An 18,106-nucleotide genomic window follows, 5' to 3' on the forward strand; every position below is an offset into this window, starting at 1 on the left:
AAACCACCCCTCTCGTGGTCCACACATGAGCCGGCTCACCAATGGGGGTGGCAGCGGGGACACTGAGGAGACCCCTCTGAAGCCCCAGGCCATGACCACTGCTGAAGATGCACCCCAAACCTGTGTGCCCTGTGGCCACACCAGTGGAGCCTACCCGAGGGCACGGCCACAGGGCCTGTAGGCTCACTCTGGACTCCAGGGAGCCTTCACCTCTGCTGTACATAATGCACTGCATCAGCGCTCCTGATGGTTTATGAGGTGACAACGAGACAGGTCCAGAGGACCACTGAGTGGCAGGAGCTGCCATCAGGTGGCTGCATAAGGACACGCACACACGTTGAGGCTCTCTCACAGACGTCTGACAATCACTGTAGGCCAGCGACAGGATCCAGTGTGAGAAGTGGGCAGGAATTCCAGAAGGTAAATGAAAACTCGCAGAAAACAGTTGAGTGGAAATGACGCAGGAATCCCCGGCAGCCCGTGCAGGATGAGGGAGAGAGCCTCGGACCCGAAGCCCGGTGCACAGAGTTGTCCCAGATGAAGCACAGCTGGAGAACTGCCTGAGCTGAGCGTGCAAGAACTCCTGCATATGCCTGACTCCGGCGTCAGGAAGAAAAGAGAGCACACGTGTGAGAAAAAGTACTGGAAGAGACAATGGCCACAGTTTCCCCCAAATTAGTGAAAGATGACAAACCACAGATTCCCGAACTTCGGAGAGCCCTGAGCAGGACATGTGCATGCACCTGTTACAGCTACCCAGCCCGGCTGGCAAAGCTGCAGGGTACGGTGTCCCCAGACCGAAGTCAACTGAATTTCCCTGTTAGCAATGAGCACCCTGAATATAAAATTAAGAAACCAGGGGATCCCTGGGTGGCTCAGTGGTTTGGCGCCTGCCTTTGGCTCAGGGCGCAATCCTGGAGTCCTGGGATCGAGTCCCGCGTCGGGCTCCTGGCATGGAGCCTGCTTCTCCCTCTGCCTGTGTCTCTGCCTCTCTCTCTCTCTCTCTCTCTATGTCTATCATGAACAAATAAATAAATAAATCTTAAAAAAAAAACAAACCAGTTCCATTCATAACAGCAGCAAAAAGAACGAAATACTTAAGAATAACTGTGGCACAAGAGGTGTGAGACCCGAGGGCTGATGTCTCCGGCGTGGCTGGCAACTCCAAGGTGGCCAGCACATGGGGCACGCACCGTGTTCCTGGACAACGGAAATTCATCCCCAAAATGACTTGTACCCTATCACCATCCCAGGAGGTCTTTGTGCAAAAATTCACAAATCAACCCTAGTATTTATATGGAAATAGAAAAGACCCTGTACAGACAAATAATTTTGAGAAAGAACGAAGTGAGACTGACTTTCACTTCCCCATCTCAGAACTGGCTGCACAGTCACAGCAGCCGAGATGGGGCCACGCTGGTGTCAGAGGACACGCACAGCAGGAGTGCAGTGGGACGGGGGTGGGGGATCCAGAAATCAACCTTCGTATTTAATGTCCGTGAGTGTTCGACAAAAGCACGAAGGCAATTCAACGGGGAAAGAATTGTCTTTTCAACAGTGCTGCAGGGACATCTGGATATCCGCACGCAAAAGAGTAAGTCCGGAGCCCTCCCTCCGGCGAGTCGCAGAGATTAATGCCAGGTGGACCTAAATGTGAGCGCTAACAGCAAAATTGATAGAAGAAAACACGGGGGGAAGGTATCTGCAGCCTTGGCCCTAGATACGCACCGAAAAGCGTAATCTGTAACAGAAAACACGGGTAAATTAAAAGTTTGTTATGGTTACAAAGACGCCACTGAGAAAATAAAAAGATAAACCTCAAATTGGGAGGCAGTATTTGCAAATCACAGAGCTGGTAAAGGATTGTGTTCAGGATGCGTCTATACGTATAAACCTCTCACAACGATGAGACAAACAACCTAACTCGAAACGGGGAAAATAGTTGAGCAGACAGGTCACCAGTCTCATGACTTGCGATTGATTTATTTGATGCCACATTTATTTATTTGATACCGTACATTTCCCGGCAAGGACGGGCTCCGCGTTCTGCATGCCCTTCCTTCTAACATGTACTGTCTAATTAGCGTTACTTTCAATGATTTCATATTTTCACTTGTGATTACCTCTTTCAACCCCGAACTTAATAAACATATAGTATTTTAACTACCCCTTTTGTGACTTAATTTCTAACATTTTTGCCCTGGGGTTGCGGAGTATGTGCTCTGTGTGCCGACCCTTTGACTCTCGGAAGCTCCACTTATGCCTTGTTGCTGAGACCGCTGCCCGAGTGTCCCCCGGGTGACACATCGGCTGGTTCCTGTCAACTACGCCGCGGCTCTTGTAGATCGCCTTTTCTGGGATCTTTTAATTTTAATTTAACCCATAACCTCTGTTGGGTTAATCCACCCTCTTGTGATGTCCTTGCCAGACCAGGACCTGCTCCTGCCGTCCTGCGCCGTGTCTGCCGCTGAGCTGCATTCTTCTCTTGTTTCTGATTTTTTCATTACCACAGACCGTTGGATAAACCAGGTTTCTTTCTACCGCTTTAACAAGTACACGGTCTGTTTTTATTCTTATGGTGATTACGCTTCACTTTTAATTTACATGAAACAATGTTTATGTGTTTAAGTTAACCAAACCTGTGCTTTTACAAACTCTCATTTTTAGTCCCACACATGACTATCATACAGAACATGGAAAAAATAGAATTTTTCTTATTTGGCTTTTGCTTTTTTAAATTTTATTTTATTATTTATTTATTTATTTTTGGCTTTTGCTTTTTTTTTTTAAAAAAAAAAGATAATGCATTTAGCTAAAATATTTGATCATCTCATTTTATCAGATCTTTTCTGGTACCTAGTGGATATTTTTCTTTAATTATTTAGTGTTTTCACTGAGGGGTTTTATGGGACAATTCTCCTGACTCCCCCCCCCACCCCTTTCTTTTTTAAAGATTTCATTTATTTATTCATGAGAGACAGAGAGAGGCAGAGAGCCAGGCAGAGGGAGAAGCAGGCTCCCTATGGGGAGCCCGATGTGAGACTCGATCCCTGGACCCCAGGATCACGTTCTGAGCCAAAGGGAGATTCAACCACTGAGCCACCCAGGCGTCCCTCCTGACTCCCTTATTTTATGGGAACATTTCTTGACACCTTCACGTTAGACCCTCACATTTCCAAGTATTTTTGTCTGGATATGAAACTTTATATCAAGTGTTCCTCTGTGCCAGTGCATACCAGCGCCTGCATGGATCTCGCACTCCAGATCTGCTCCAGGGCCATGAGGTGCCAACCTGGCACTCATCCTGGACCGTGACTTTCTTCCTGGGACATCCTAGCTTCATCTCTGTCATGTATGCACACTATCGACACATATGGTAGGCAGCATCTTTCTTCTCCAGTCCTTTCAGCTAAGGTTTTTTTCTTTCCTTTTTTTTTTTGAAATGAAATATTTCTTTAATTCTGCGAGAACTTCTCTCAATTATTTCTCTCCCCTGCCCTCCAAGTATTTTTGCTCCATTTCAGGTTCTCATCAGTTATATGGTGGCCTTCTGGTTTCATTGTCCCTATCGCTTCTTTTCCCTTTTATATGTTCATTCCTTAGCCTTTCCTGCCTATTTTTGGAAAGGCTCCCCCATGTATCACTTGCCCTGCTCCTTAATACCTCACCTATGTGCATGAGTATTCACCAAGGGGCCAGTCAGGATACACCGGGGGCCGGGGGTGGGGTGTGCCTGGAGGATATCTGTGAGCGTTAGCTAGGATAAAAGAGCAGTAAGAAGACAGGGCTCTGGGTTTAGAGAAATATTTTATTTAAAGATGCCTTGCATTTGGTTTTAAACACAAAACTGGGACAAACTGGTAGAAGGAGGTGGGAGACATTTGAATACAGTGGTTCATATCTCCCAGCCACGGGGTCTCTGGTCACCATCTCAGACCTTGCACTGGCAGCAAACAGGGACACAACAGCTGGACTGAGAGCAGCAGGGTTTGCAGCAGCAGGACTGAGAGCAGCAGGGCTTGCAGCAGCTAGACTCACAGCAGCAGGGCTTGCAGCAGCAGGACTCACAGCAGCAGGGTTTGCAGCAGCAGGACTGGGAACAGCAGGGTTTGCAGCAGCTGGACTCACAGCAGCAGGGTTTGCAGCAGCAGGACTGGGAGCAGCAGGGTTTGCAGCAGCAGGACTGGGAACAGCAGGGTTTGCAGCAGCTGGACTCACAGCAGCAGGGTTTGCAGCAACAGGACTCACAGCAGCAGGGTTTGCAGCAGCAGGACTGGGAGCAGCAGGGTTTGCAGCAGGATGACCCACAGCCCCCCTTGGAGCCCCCACAGGACCCACAGCCCCCCTTGGAGCCCCCACAGGACCCACAGCCCCCCTTGGAGCCACCACAAGATCCACAGCCTCCCTTGGAGCCCCCACAGGACCCACAGCCCCCCTTGGAGCCCCCGCAGGACCCACAGCTAGAGCAGGGACAGGCCGGCACACAGCAGCACACGGGCTTGCAGCAGCAGACAGGCACACAGCAGCTGGAGCCACAGCCCCCAGAGCAGCCAGAGCAGGTCATGGTTCTGGTGGGTGGAGGGTGGAGCAGGTCAGAGGAGCAGGTGCAGAGGGGAGGTGTTCAGGTGTGGAGCCTCCTGGGCCAGGGGCCCTTATATACCTGCCTGGGGTGTCTCTTAGCACCTGTCACTTCCTTGTGTCTATTTATGCCATGACCCGGAGAAATTTGTTTGTTTATTTTAGTCTTAAAATAATGACATTAGTCAGTACAATTAGGTCACGCATTGGATGTTTACTGTTTTGCATATAAGTAAAAGTAAACCTAGGAAGTAATGGGACTCAAGTCACCCCCAGTTTACAGAAGAGGACACAGGTCTGGGGACCCTTTCACTCTCCCTCCACCTCTGTCCCTGCCTGGCCTCCAGCTCTCACTTGGGAAATCTGTAGAGAGGGGGACACTGGCACTGGACATGGGTGTGTGTGGAGATGAGCTGCCCCACAGGATTCTGCTCTTGGGGTGGCAGGGAAGCAAGGGCTGGGGCTTGGAGGTGAACCCTAATGCTGGGCTCATGGATCTTCAGCTCTGCTGGTGGAGCCTCCTGGGTGTGGAGGATTAGAGAAGCTAATTGAGTCTCGGGTTAGTGTGGCCTCAGAAGTGTGTTGTTGGAGCAAGTCAAGACTTGGGGCAATGGCAGTCTCTGTCAGAGGCTGCAGCATGGGTCAGACCGCTGGCCAACCAGATGTCTGTTTAAGAAGAGGCTGCCCGAGGACGCCTGGGTGGCTCAGCTGTTGAGCGTCTGCCTTTGGCTCAGGGCGTGATCCTGGGGTCCCGGGATAGAGTCCCACATTGGGCTCCCCACAGGGAGCCTGCTTCTCCCTCTGCCTGTCTCTGCCTCTCTGTGTGTCTCTCATGAATGGATAAATAAAATCTTAAAAAAAAAAAAAGGAAGAGGCTGCCTGTCACCATGGAGGTGGAACCTAATGACCTGATTCCCTTCCCTGCACAGTGTCCACTGCTCAGGGCTGCATCAGTTATATGCCCTTCTCTAGTTTGGCCTCTACAGCCAGAGAGGCTTCAGTGGTCAGCAGGTGTAAGTAGATAAGTCCATCCTGTTGTAAGTCAGAAATAGGCCTTAGTATCATTTTATAACAGTGTGCATGACTATCTCCTAAAACCCTTGCACAGGATGCATACAGTAAGACAGGGGTCCTCCACAGGGCCATACAGTCAGGATGACGACCGGGAGGCCCGTGCTAGGCTCTGCCGCAGCTCAGGTGCCAGCACGCACATGCCTCTCCTTCCATAGGGGGCCTCTGCTCCATTTCCCCACCTTGAGGCTGGACCTGCATGTGATTCACTTTGCCTCAATTGCTCAATAACAGCTGCTCACAGGCCCTGGGCAGTTTCACTCATTCTGCTCTGGAAGGGCTGCAGGTCTACCCACGGTACCCAGCGTGGGCTGGTAGAGAGTGGCTTTGCATCCCAACACTGGTCATTTGAAGAGTCATCAAATGAAGGCCTCCCTTATCCCATGACAGTACCAGCAGCAGAGGCATCTAGAGCTGGCCACCCGAGGGTGTGGGGGTCCAGGGACCAGCTGGGCAGGTGCAGAGGGTGCCCAGCTGACAGGGCCTCAGTATTTTTGGAACCCTGTCGGGAAAAATCTGGGAAAGCTGACAGCTCAAAGCCCAGAGCAGCTTTTTGTCCCCTAAGAAGTGATGGTTTGAGTCTACTTTGGAGGGGTCTGCTTTTTCACTCTGAAAAAATTGGCACATGGAGCCTACAATCACACAAGCAGGGAGGAGTGTCCATGCTTATCCTGGATCCAAATGATTCAGAACAAGAATGCCAAGTTTAGTGTGGTAATGCTGACTTCCGTGAACTCCCATCCATTCTCACCTTGACCCTGAGGCAACGCCTGGCGTGCCTGAGCAGGACACCCACAAACCCATATCTGACACAGGGCCAAGAGTTAAGAAGATCCCCTCATCCCTCCTGACTGAGAATCTTCCTACCCCAGGATCAGCCTTTTCCCAGGATGACTGGTGTGGGGAGATGATCCTCGGGACAATAATACCAAAACATGAGGTGGATTTTGCAGAGCACGTAACACTGCATACAGGACAGCAGCCAGCCAGCTGCCCCTTCAGGCTCTGTCCTCCAGGGTCTGGGAGGGCTAACCCAACCCACACTGAGCTCCACCATGATTCCTCATCACATGGAATTTGAGAGACTCCCCAAAACTGAAGCATCCCTTCCCCATCTAATCAATAAAGGAAAGAGAGACAGAGAGAATCAGGAGTAAGTGATGACAGCACTATAGATGCTACAGATACTGGAGAGGGTAACAACTTATGAACAACTTCATGTCAATAAATTTGACAATTTCGGGATGCTTGGGTGGCTCGGCAGTTGAGCATCTGCTTCGGCTTAGGGTGTGATCCTGGGGTTCTGGGATCGAGTCCCACATTGGGCTCCCTGTGAGGAGTCTGCTTCTCCCTCTGCCTGTGTCTCTGCCTCTCTCTCTCTCTCTCTCTCTGTGTCTCTCATTAATAAATTCTTTTAAAAAATTGACAATTTTGATGTCATTGACAATTTCCTGAAAGATGCAAGACCCACCAACACTTTCCACAGAAGAAATAGATCAACCAAATGGCCTGATGTCTGTTCAGGAAATGAAGTTTGTAGCTACGAGTGTCCTGACAAAATGTTTTCACAGGCAGATTTCACCACACCTTCAGTAGACGCATCGTGTAGCCTCTCCACAGACTCTACCAGGAGAATCAAGAGCAGTCCTGGGAGTCAGAATTACCCTTTTAACAAGAGCAGTTGGACCACAAACCAGTATTCCTCAGAGACATGGACGCACAAGCTTCAGCAGATGGGAATCCAGTAAGTGTTGTCGGGGATGTGGCAAAATGGGGACCCTTGTGTATTGTTTGTGGGAGTATAAAATGATGTGGGGACTCTGGAAACCAGTTTCACAGTCACCTCGAATGTTACATGGGATCCTGGCAGTGACAGTCCAGTGACCGGCAAAAGGACCAGTACATGGTGTTCACAGAGGCTTTGTTCCTAACAACCAAACAGTGGGAACTGCCCAAATGTCCATCTGCTGATGAGCGCGTTACCAAAATGTGCTTTATCCACACAGTGGAATATTACTGAGCCACAAGAGGAGTGAACCTCTGACACTTGAGGGTCACAACGTGGGTGGACTTTGAAGACATCGTGCATAGTGAAAGATGCCAGACACAGACGACCACACGTGTGAGGGTCCACTCCCACTGAGTGTCCAGAGTCTGCAGGTGCGTAGGCACCGGAAGTAGATTTGTAGTTGCTTAGCCATTGGAGTTGTCCGGTGAGAGGAATGGGGAGCACTGGCTAAGCAGTAAGGAGCTTATTCCTGGGTGACGAGAATGTTCTAGAATTGCACCATGAGATGGTGAGATGATGTGGAAAGTTCTACCTGTGAACATGCTCAAACCATTGAATTGCACACCATCAGCAGGTGAATTGTGTGCTATGTGAATTGTATCTTTTTTTTGTATATTTTTTTTATTGGAGTTCAATTTGCCAACATATAGCATAACACCCAGTGCTCAACTGTATCTTAATAGAGCTGTTAAAATCGATTGCATTCCTATATTGTAGCAATTAACAACTGAAATATTGGAAAAACATTAAAAATATATATGGAAATATAAAATCTTTAGGAATATATCAGAGGAAAAGTGTGCAAGACTCATGCAGTAAGAAATGCAGTGTGCTGCTGATACAAAGTAAAGTCAAAGTAATTGAGATCCATGTCTTGTCAACAGGCCAAAATCCCAATGTTGGTAAGGTGACAGCTCTTCCTAAATTGGTCTCTAGACACAGGGCGCCAGCCATCTGAATCTCAGGAGCTTCTTTCCTTAGTAGAACTTGCCACAGTGGTTACAAAATTCATGGTGATTGTGGCAACACAAAGGACCCACAGGGAAACAAAGAACTCTGAGAAGAAGAAAAAAATTGGAGGAGCCTCTGTCCGTGGGCTCTAGACTCGTTACAAAGCTTCTGCAACTAGATGGTGTGGAGTTGACATCAGGAGAGAAAAATAAGTCTGAAGACAGAACACAGAGTGTGGAAATCAACCTCTACTTGCGAACAAGTGATTTCAAGTAATGCTTCAAGGTGTCCAGTGGAGTCCAGAAGGACAGTCTTCTCAATGCTGGTTGGTAGCCAGCGACAATTGGCTACTCACCTGCCAAAAAATAAAATCCGTTCATGGCTTGCATGGTACACAGAAATTAAAATGCATCAGATCTAGGTGTATGCACGAAATTAGAAACCTCTAGAAGAAACTACAGAGGAGGTCTTTGCGAACGTGGTCGGTCAAAGACTTCTAGACGCAGCCCCAGAAGTGTGATCTGGAAAAGAACAAATTGATCAATTAGATGCCGCCAAAATTAAAATCTGCGGCTTCAGCTCTTCAGAAGACACGGTGGAGAGAAGGAAAAGACAAGCACACAGATGGGGGGGAATATTTGCAAGCCACCGATCTGAGAGAGGGCTCACGGCCAGAATGTAAAAATAACTCCCAAAGCTCAAATGAGGAGGAAAAAACATCCCAATTTAAAAATGGGCAAAAACCAAACAGTCACTTCCCTGAAACGTACAGATGGAAAATGAGGCAGCGAGTCCCGGGAAATCAGGGCCACAGCTCGCCCTCGTCAGAGAGAGCCGTAATTACAAGGACGGGCTCTGGCGGGCTCTGGCGAGCAGGTGGGAGCCGGTCCTGCGCTGGGGCGGGGGTGGCAGGGTGGGCGGCGGGGGCGGCTGCGGGAGGTGCAGGGAGGCATCTGCTTTGGAGGACCGGTTGGGGGTTCTCAGCCAGGCAAGCAAGCACCTCCTGGGTGACCCCAGCTCCCCCTTCCAGGAGCTTATGGAGAGAAGTGGGAGGCTGTGACCAAGAGGCTCACGGGCACAGGCTCGAGGTGGCATCCCCAGGAGCAGCCCAGACCCAGACACGCCCAGAGGCCCCCCGACAGGTGGCGGGACACGCGCAAGAACCTGCACGAATCTCGAGATGACGGTGAGAAAGCCAGATGTATTTAACAATTCCACTTCTCTGAAACACAGCGTCAGGGAGACCAGCGGCAGGGTGGGCCGGGTGGGGCAGGTGGCGGGAGGAGGGCGACCAAGGGCGTGAGGAACCTTTGGGGTGATGGGTGCTTCCTTTCCTGGTTATGCTGACGGTTTCATGGGTGAGCACGTGTCAAATTTTGTAACATTATACACTTTTTTAAAAAGATTTTTTAAAATTCATTTATTCATGATAGACACAGAGAGAGAGAGAGAGAGAAGCAGAGACACAGGCAGAGGGAGAGAAGCAGGCGCCACACAAAGAGGCCTATATGGGACTCGAACCCGGGACTCCAGGATCACACCCTGAGCTGAAGGCAGAAGCTCAACCACTGAGCCACCCAGGCGTCCCAACATTATACCCTTTAAATGCGTGTAGCCTGTTGGACCCGTATTTGCCTCAGTAAAGCTTCCCTGAACACACACGTTTTTATTGTGTTAAAATGCACACGATATAACATTTACTCTCTTAACCATGTCCAAGTGTGCACACAGCTCAGTGGCTCTAGCCCAGTCACACCGCCATGACTGGCACCTGCAACCAGAATTCTTCCGTTGGGTGAGTTTTATTAGTGAAGCGGCCTTGTCTGTGTCCCACGTACACACGGGAAGGCTGCTCCCTTTCGTCTTCAGGGCTGGATTCTCCTCCCCTCCCACGCCGTGCTCAGGGCCCGTCCACGCCAGAGTGAAGACCATCGTCTAAGTCTCCCAGGCTTGGTTCTCAAGACTCACTGATATTCCCCCTCTGTCGACAAGCCTGACTTTCGAGCTGAATGTCTTATTGAAAAACCTTACTTTGGACATCACAAGATGAAGGCTAACTGCTTTGTAATGGTTACTCTGGTGTGTCAGTTTATTGGCATTTGGGGTTGAGATTAACATTTGAGTCAGTGGACTTGGAGGAAAGCAGGTTGCCCTCCACCCATGGGGCAGGTGGGCCTCCTCCAACCAGTCGAAGGCCTAGAGACAACCAAAGAGTGAGGGGATATTCTCCAGCAGACGGCCCTCTGGTTTTACCTGCGCCATCAGGCCTCCCGGGTCATCAGCCTGCACTGCAGAGTTGGGATTCACCAGCCTCCGTAACTTCATATATAAATAAATACATATTTGTGCATTTGTCCATTCTGTCTCTCTGGAGGAACCTGACTAACATGACTCCCTAAGAGAGCAGGACTTGAAGGTCCAGGTTGCCAGGGAAAGGGAACCAGATACGTGGCACTCCCTGAGGGATTTCTAACATTGAACCTTGCATGCGTGGCGTGAGAAACCAGGCAGGACACAGCTGCTTGGAAGCCAGCATTCCAGGGAGAGATTTCAGCGAGCGAGCGCCGGGAAGGCCGGCCAACGTGAGGGGCCCAGGCTGTCGGTGGAGCCCCGGCGAGGGACTGCGTGGGGAGCGAGGCAAACAACAGGCCGGCCTTGACTGAATCACCGTGACCCGCTGTACTTCTCCTGCTGCCAGAAGAAAATGTGTTTGGCTCTGAAGGGATATTACATCATCCAGATTCGTTACTGATGTTCATGCACGTGTCCGATGCAATCAGAACGTTCCGACGTGCTGGGCCTTGGGCCCCTCAGTACGTGTGACCTTGGGCTGGCTACTTAATTCCCGTGAGCTTCAGTTTCCCCACACGTGGAGTGGGGCGGGGGGTGCGGATGCTGGACCCCGGGCTTGTCTTGAGACCACTGGGCACAGTTGGGTGATGGTAACGATGTGTCCAGAGTCAGCTCAGGGCAGGCAGGGGTCTGATAGGGGTGGTCCAAATTAGCAGACTCCCTGCGGCCACCTGCCCATGTAAGGACCCCACCCCTAGCTAAAGCCGCTCACCGGCTCCTTTCCTGGAGCCACACTGCTCTCCCCAGAAGCCCAACCATGGCGACAGCCCTTTACACCTTCTCCCTAGTGCATGTGGTGTCACTATTCTTGACACTGGAACCAATACTTGGGTTGGGGTTCATTCTTTCTTTAGTGTGACCACAGCACATCCCCATTTCTGACTCAGCCATACGTTCAGCATGAAACCATTCCATGCATCAGTGTGCGGTGCTGTTTGCATGCCCAGACCCGTGTGTGTGTGTGTGGGGGGGGGAGCGATGACACTGTAGTTGTCACCTCATGGAACCTACCAATTATGTACAAAAAAAACCCCCAATGGGATGCCTGGGTAGCTCAGCAGTTGAGCATCTGCCTAATGCTCAGGGTGTGATCCCGGAGTCCTGGGATCGAGTCCCACATCGGGCTTCCTGAGTGGAGTCTGATTCTCTCTCTGCCTGTGTCTCTGCCTCTGTGTGTGTGTCTCATGAATAAATAAATAAAATCTTTATAAAACAAAAACAAAACAAAAAAGTCCCAAGACAGCACACCCATAACCAGTGGTTTATAACCATGTTCATTTGAAATATGGGACCCGATGCTTGGGGAGGCTAAGAAGTGTGTTCAGGGTCGCTCCTCTGCAGGGTTGGAGCTGGGCACCCCCAGCCCAGAGTCCAGGCTCAAACCTGGCTCTGTGAGACCCAACTTCTGAGTCTTCGTGGGTTGATCAGATTGCCCATGAAGACCAGGGCCACATCGCAGTTGCCTGGTCTCCCCACTGCTGACCTGTCTCGAATGGGAATCCTGGAAACATGTGCGTGTGGACCAAGATGAAGCAAACCGCTTCTACAGGCACATCAACTCCACATAAGAGGGATGGCAGTTCTGCAGAGGAGGAAATGGGGCCTGGTGCCTTCTCTGCTCGGGACCCGGGGAAGCTTCTGCGTGTGGACTTAGCTCAGGGCTCAGCTGTGCCAGAAAATAGGTATTTTAGGCTCTGCAGGCCACATGGTCTCTGGGGTGATAAAGGAAAATTTCAGCTTTTAATGTTAGTGGGCCCTGGGCCCCCAGGAAAGCTATACTTTAATTTTTACCAAGGTCAGAATGACTTCACCAAACCTCAAAGCACATGCTCTATTTCTGCCCGGAGCACACACTGTACATCTGCTTCGTTAGCAAATAACCTAAAAGAAACATTTTGAACTAAAGATAAGTGTAAAAATCTCCCCGAGCTCAGTTCCTGTAGCTTCGAGCCTGCAACCTTGCACACGCTAAATGCACGAGATAAGGTTTGTCACCCAGGCTGTCCTTTGTCCTGACGATTTGTAGGTCTCCTCACAACAAAGAACATGGATTCCTTCCCCAGAGCTCACCCTTCTCCTCACCTGGGCTCCAAGGAAACTCTCTTCCTTTTTTAATTTATTTTTTATTTTAATTAATTTTTTAAAGATTTTATTTATTTATTCATGAGAGACAGAGAGAGAGAGAGGCAGAGACACAGGCAGAGGGAGAAGCAGGCTCCATGCAGGGAGCCCAATGTGGGACTCGATCCCGGGTCACCAGGATCATGCCCTGGGCCAAAGGCAGAGGCTTAACCGCTGAGCCACCCAGGTGTCCCATCTCTTCCTTTAAAAAAAAAGAAAGAAAAGAAAAGAAAAGAAAAGAAAAGAAAAGAAAAGAAAAGAAAAGAAAAGAAAAGAAATACTAAAAGAGTTTATTCATTTTGTGTCAACGGGGTGACAACTCTGCCCCCATAGCAAGAAGGTGGCCACGGACAGTCTGGAAACGCCGGGTGAGCTCTGCTCTGGTAAACCATCATGAGTGGGCACTGAAATATGAACTTCATATAATTTTCATGTGTCACAGTGTATTATTCTTCCTCTTATTTTTACTCAGCCGTTTGCAATGTGAAAATGATGCTGAGCTCGTGGGTTGTATGGAGGCAAGGAGAGAGGACATGGCCTCAAAGCGGTCCTAGGGTGAGGGTCACACATGCACAGAGCGACACTGCCTGCGACTGAGTCCTGAGGACGAGCGGGGACTTCAACCCTGAGAGATGCCGAGGATCCAGGGTCCCCAGCACTGAGAGATGCCGAAGCCCCGACTTAGGCCGCTGAGCCCGGGCGGGATCCAGGCACACCTGGGAGATGGGAGGACACGGGGCAGGACGGGACCACAGCTGAGCTGGGTTCTGCGCAGGAGGAGCTGCGCAGGCTGGGGTGTGGGGGTGCTCACTGACTAGGCCACCTCCACGGGGTGGCCGGGGCTGTGGCAGGTACAGGAGCAGGTGCGGGGACACGGCCAGCCTGCAGGGACGCCCACCCCCATGGGCTGCCCCGCGCCCACGCCACTGTCCTTGGTGCTGCCACAGCGCCCGATGCAGAGTCAGGGCCCCGTCCCCAAACGCCCGGTCCCACAGCAGGGCCTAGGCTCGCCTCAGCCCCGCGCCCCCCAGCCGCCCCCCGCCCTCGGAGCTGGGCCGCCAGCAGCGCTCTCAGGGGAAGCCGTGGCACAAGGGCCCCCGGTCCCGGCAGATTCCTCTCCCCGGAGATAAGCTCCCGGCTCAGCCCGAGGTGGGTGGAAAATCAGGATTGCTGCCCTAATTGGTATTTTCCAGTTGACAGAACATCCTATGCTTTTTTCACTTGTGTCATTGAATTACCAAATGTTTTCATTTTTGAGAAGACCTGAAATTGCAGAGATCTTGGGGATTTAGGGAAGGAATGCAAGACCAATTTTGCCTAATTACGAAATGTCTCGGCGGTCACTCTGACGTGTCCCAGAGTAGGCGATGCAGACCGCGGGGCCTCCCCGGAGGTGGGGGGCCCGGGCTCTGGCACAGATGTTTACCTGACGTCCCGGGCCAGAATCTGGTTTACATCGAGAAATCAGACTGTTTACAGGACACCGCGTCTGTGTCTCCCTCTCCTTCCCTTTCATTTGTGCTAACGTTGCGCAGGTCTCTCGGGTCCCCCGGGACGGTCTGCGCCATCACGCGAGGCTCGCCATGTCCGCACGGCCCCATCTGGGGGACGCAGCAGCCCGTGGCCCGGCCACGCGGGTGGTCAGCCGGAGCGCGGGCTGGCGGTGCAGGTGTGGGGCAGGCCCTGGCAGAGGACAGGCGGCCTGGCGCAGCCCCCGCGCCGTCGGGGGCCGGTGGTCGGGCCTCTGCCGTGTGCCCGGGGTGCAGCCTCGCCCCGGGGCCTCGGTGTCGCCCGTCTCTCGTGCCTTCTCTCCCGCGGCTGCTCTCTCGCCGATGAAACGGTGCCACGTCTCTCACACGTGGGCAGCGCTTATTTTGACCCTTGGGGTGGCTTTGGTGCCCTAATTCTGAAGTTCTCGGGCTGGAATGGCCACACGCTGCTGACATTGCGCTCACGCGGTTTTAGCACACTTGGAACCTGTGGGGCTTGAACCGGGTTTGGATGATTTTTAGACGCGTGTATTTGTTTTCCTTAAGGATAAAGCCTCATGTGCTCGGGGGACAGATGCTTCGAGCTCTCAGGTGGCCAGTGGAATTCCATGTCGCTCCTCACCTGCAGCGTGGACGGCGGCGGGACGATGAACCCGCACGAGCCATTGGCGCCGACCAGAGACACGGTTCGCATGGTCGTGCGGTGGCTGAGCTCTTTTTTAATTTTTTAAATTTTTTTTATTTTTTCAGTGGCTGAGTTCTGTCCTCGCCCCTTCCCCGCCTGTCACAGTCACCATTCCCCAGGCACATGCGTCCTGCCGCCTCCGTCCCCACTGATGCACGGAGCCTGTGCTGGAACCAGCAGCCGTGCGCTGTCAGGGCCGTGGCGCTCACGAAGGCTCTCGTGCAGGAACCAGTGGCTGTATCCCTGGTGAAGGTTCTAGAGGGACACCCATCCTCAGGCCAGTGGGACCCTGTGGTCCTGGGTGTGTAGGGCCGATGCTGTGGGCCCGGCTGGAAGCCCGTGTGTCCCTCTCTCCTGTGGCCCCCGCCCTGCCAGGCACCTGAGCAGGGGAGCCCTGGTGCCCAGCTCTGCTCCCACACCTGCACACGAGAGTGGTGGTGTCCTCACACAGCTTCGGCGTTCAGGGAGCACCCAACACCAGGATGCTGATGACACGATCTTATGTTGTGGTCCTGGGGAGGTGGGGGTGATCAGCACGGCCCTGAGCATCTATGCTCCCCTTGCTCTGTGCCCCAGACAGAAAGCCCGACCATCCCTGCTGCTGGGTGCTTCTATAGCAGGTCACACGGGTGACCATGTGGTGGAAGTGACCCCAGTGTGACTACCTGCAGCTGCCTGCCTCCACGGGGAGGGGGGGGGCGAGCTTGCTTGCTGCTGGCTTCATGGCCTGCTGCCCATGCATGGTCACTGCCCCCTGCATACTTGTTGCTCATGTAAGGTCACTGCCCACTGCCCACCGGACTGCCCACTGCAGGTCACTGCCCACTCCACAGCTGTTGCCCATGCAGAGTCACTGCCCACTGCATACCTGGATGCCCACGCAGGGTCACTGCCCACTGCAGGGTCACTCCTCACTGTACACCTTGTTGCTCACGCAGGGCCACTGCCCACTGTACACTTGACTACCTCCTGTTGGGTCACTGCCCACTGCACACCTCACTGCCCACTGCAGGTCACTGCCCACCTGTGCTCACTGCAGGGTCACTGCCCACTGCCCACCTTGCTGCCCCCTTAGACCCATGGTACAAGGTGTGCTGGTTGCTACAGTGTTTGCTACTTGCCTCTGTACCGCTGGCTGTGCCCACGTCATCTGGACCCATTACTGTGTCCCCATCCCTGCTGGGCACCCAGGGACAAGGAACAGGATGCCAGTGTGCTGATGCGTGTGCTGCTGGCTGTGCAGCAGGGAGTCCTTGTCTGACCTGGGAGAGGCTGGAGGCCTGGCTGGAGCAAAGTTCTTCTGGGGGAAGCAGCAGCGGCCTGGGTTCCCCTGGCGGCTGGAGGCTACTCAGCCTTCCCCACACATGTTCCCTGTGGGCGGGCACTGCCCGAACTTTTCTGAAGAAATCCTTGCTGACCTCCACCAGACCTCTGGCTCGGCTCGTGGCCCCAGGAAGGGGAGCCCACAGAAACCACAATTTAGGGATGTGTGATTTTATTTTTTTAAGAAGCATCAAAACCATGGTGATAGGGAAGAAACTGACTTCCCAGGATACATCCTCCGGGTTTGGCTCCCCATGGTCTTACCCTGATGGGTCAGGAGAGGAAAGTCAGAGTTGCTTCGGAGCCTCCAGGGATGTCAGTTGTCCCGCCTGGCCAGCTGGGGACATGGCCCCTTGGGAGTCCGGCCGCACTCCTGCAGACCCGGGCCCCGGGGGTCAGTCTCCCCCCGCAGAGGAGCCTCAGTCGGGGAGGAGCGGCCCTTCCACCGCCGGCGCCCCGCCCGCCGTGTGCAGATGCTGCCGCCAGGTGGCGCCCTCTGGAGCGCGCAGACCCTGCTGCACCTGGAGAGACCGGCCTGCACCTGCCAGGGAATGTGCTCCTGTGTGTGTGTTGGGGGGGGGGGGGGGGGCGGCGATGACTACAGAGACTTTAGAGTGAAGAATAGGAGGAGCAGGAAGCATGAGTAACTTGGCGACAGTCACGGTGGGGACCAGAGTCTACCCAGGACACAGCCCCTGAGCAATGGGGATGGGGGCATGGGAGCGGGCACTTGGCTGAACAAGGGGGCAGGCCAGCGGGGAGGGCGCCCAGAGGCTGGTGAAGGCCTGCTGGCCAGCGCCCACAGAGCCCGGCGGAGCCCCCGAGGGACGGCGAGGCGTGGCGGCGACCCAGAGGGCGGCTGACCGCCGGAACCGCACTGGGCACCTGCAGGAGGACCTGGCTGCCTGACCTGCGGTGGGCACCTTGCCCTCGTCACACTGCCCTGCCGGGTCCCTGCCAGGGGGGTGAGGTCAGCCCCGCGGAAGCTCCATGAGCTCGGGGCTTCAATACCCAGCTCTGCTCCCTGCAGGAAAGGCCACCAAGCGGGGCCATGCCCGGGCCCTCTCCTGTGGGAGCAGAGGCCGGTTTGCGCCTCCGAGCCCCGGGCAGGCCAGCTCCCCGTCCCCGAGTGTCTGCAGGCCGGGCCTCATGGGCGCCAGGGGGCGAGCACGGGCCTCAGGCGCTCTGTGCTCGCACCACTTGTTCCGCCCCCTGCCCTGCTCCAAGCATCCTGCCCTCAACCCTCAGGCCCCCATGGATGGGGAGGGGGCGGCATGGGGGCGGCTGTGCTGGGGGGGTGGGGCCTGGGGATGCAGCAGTGCTCTGGGGGGGCAGGGTGGCCCAGCTGTTCTCTGGGGGTGGGGCCGTGCCGGAACAGTGACCCAGAGTCCAGGGAAAGCGAGAGTAAGCTGACACCTGTGCTCCCACTGGGAGCCTGGGGGCCAGCAGCTTTATTTTCATTTTCATTCACTCGCACCCTGCAAGCAGCCCTTCCATTACTGAACCTCGTCTTGTAGACAAAGAAACTGAGGGCCAGAGAGTTTGCAGGATAGCCTAGGGACACATGACTGGAGGGAGGGAAGGTGGGGTGGCCCTCTGCCTGTGGGGGTCTACAAGGAACCCTCCCCCATGAGGCCCAGCCCGCCCCCCCCCAGGGCATCCTGCAGCTCCCAGTCCATCCTGAGAGGCTGTGGACGGGAATAGGGCATAGGGGCGGGGCTTGCAGGCAGCCTTTACTGTGGGTGG

The sequence above is a fragment of the Canis lupus genome, chromosome 18 (genome assembly GCF_003254725.2).
Source record: "Canis lupus dingo isolate Sandy chromosome 18, ASM325472v2, whole genome shotgun sequence".
In the NCBI taxonomy this organism is placed as follows: Eukaryota; Metazoa; Chordata; class Mammalia; order Carnivora; family Canidae; genus Canis; species Canis lupus.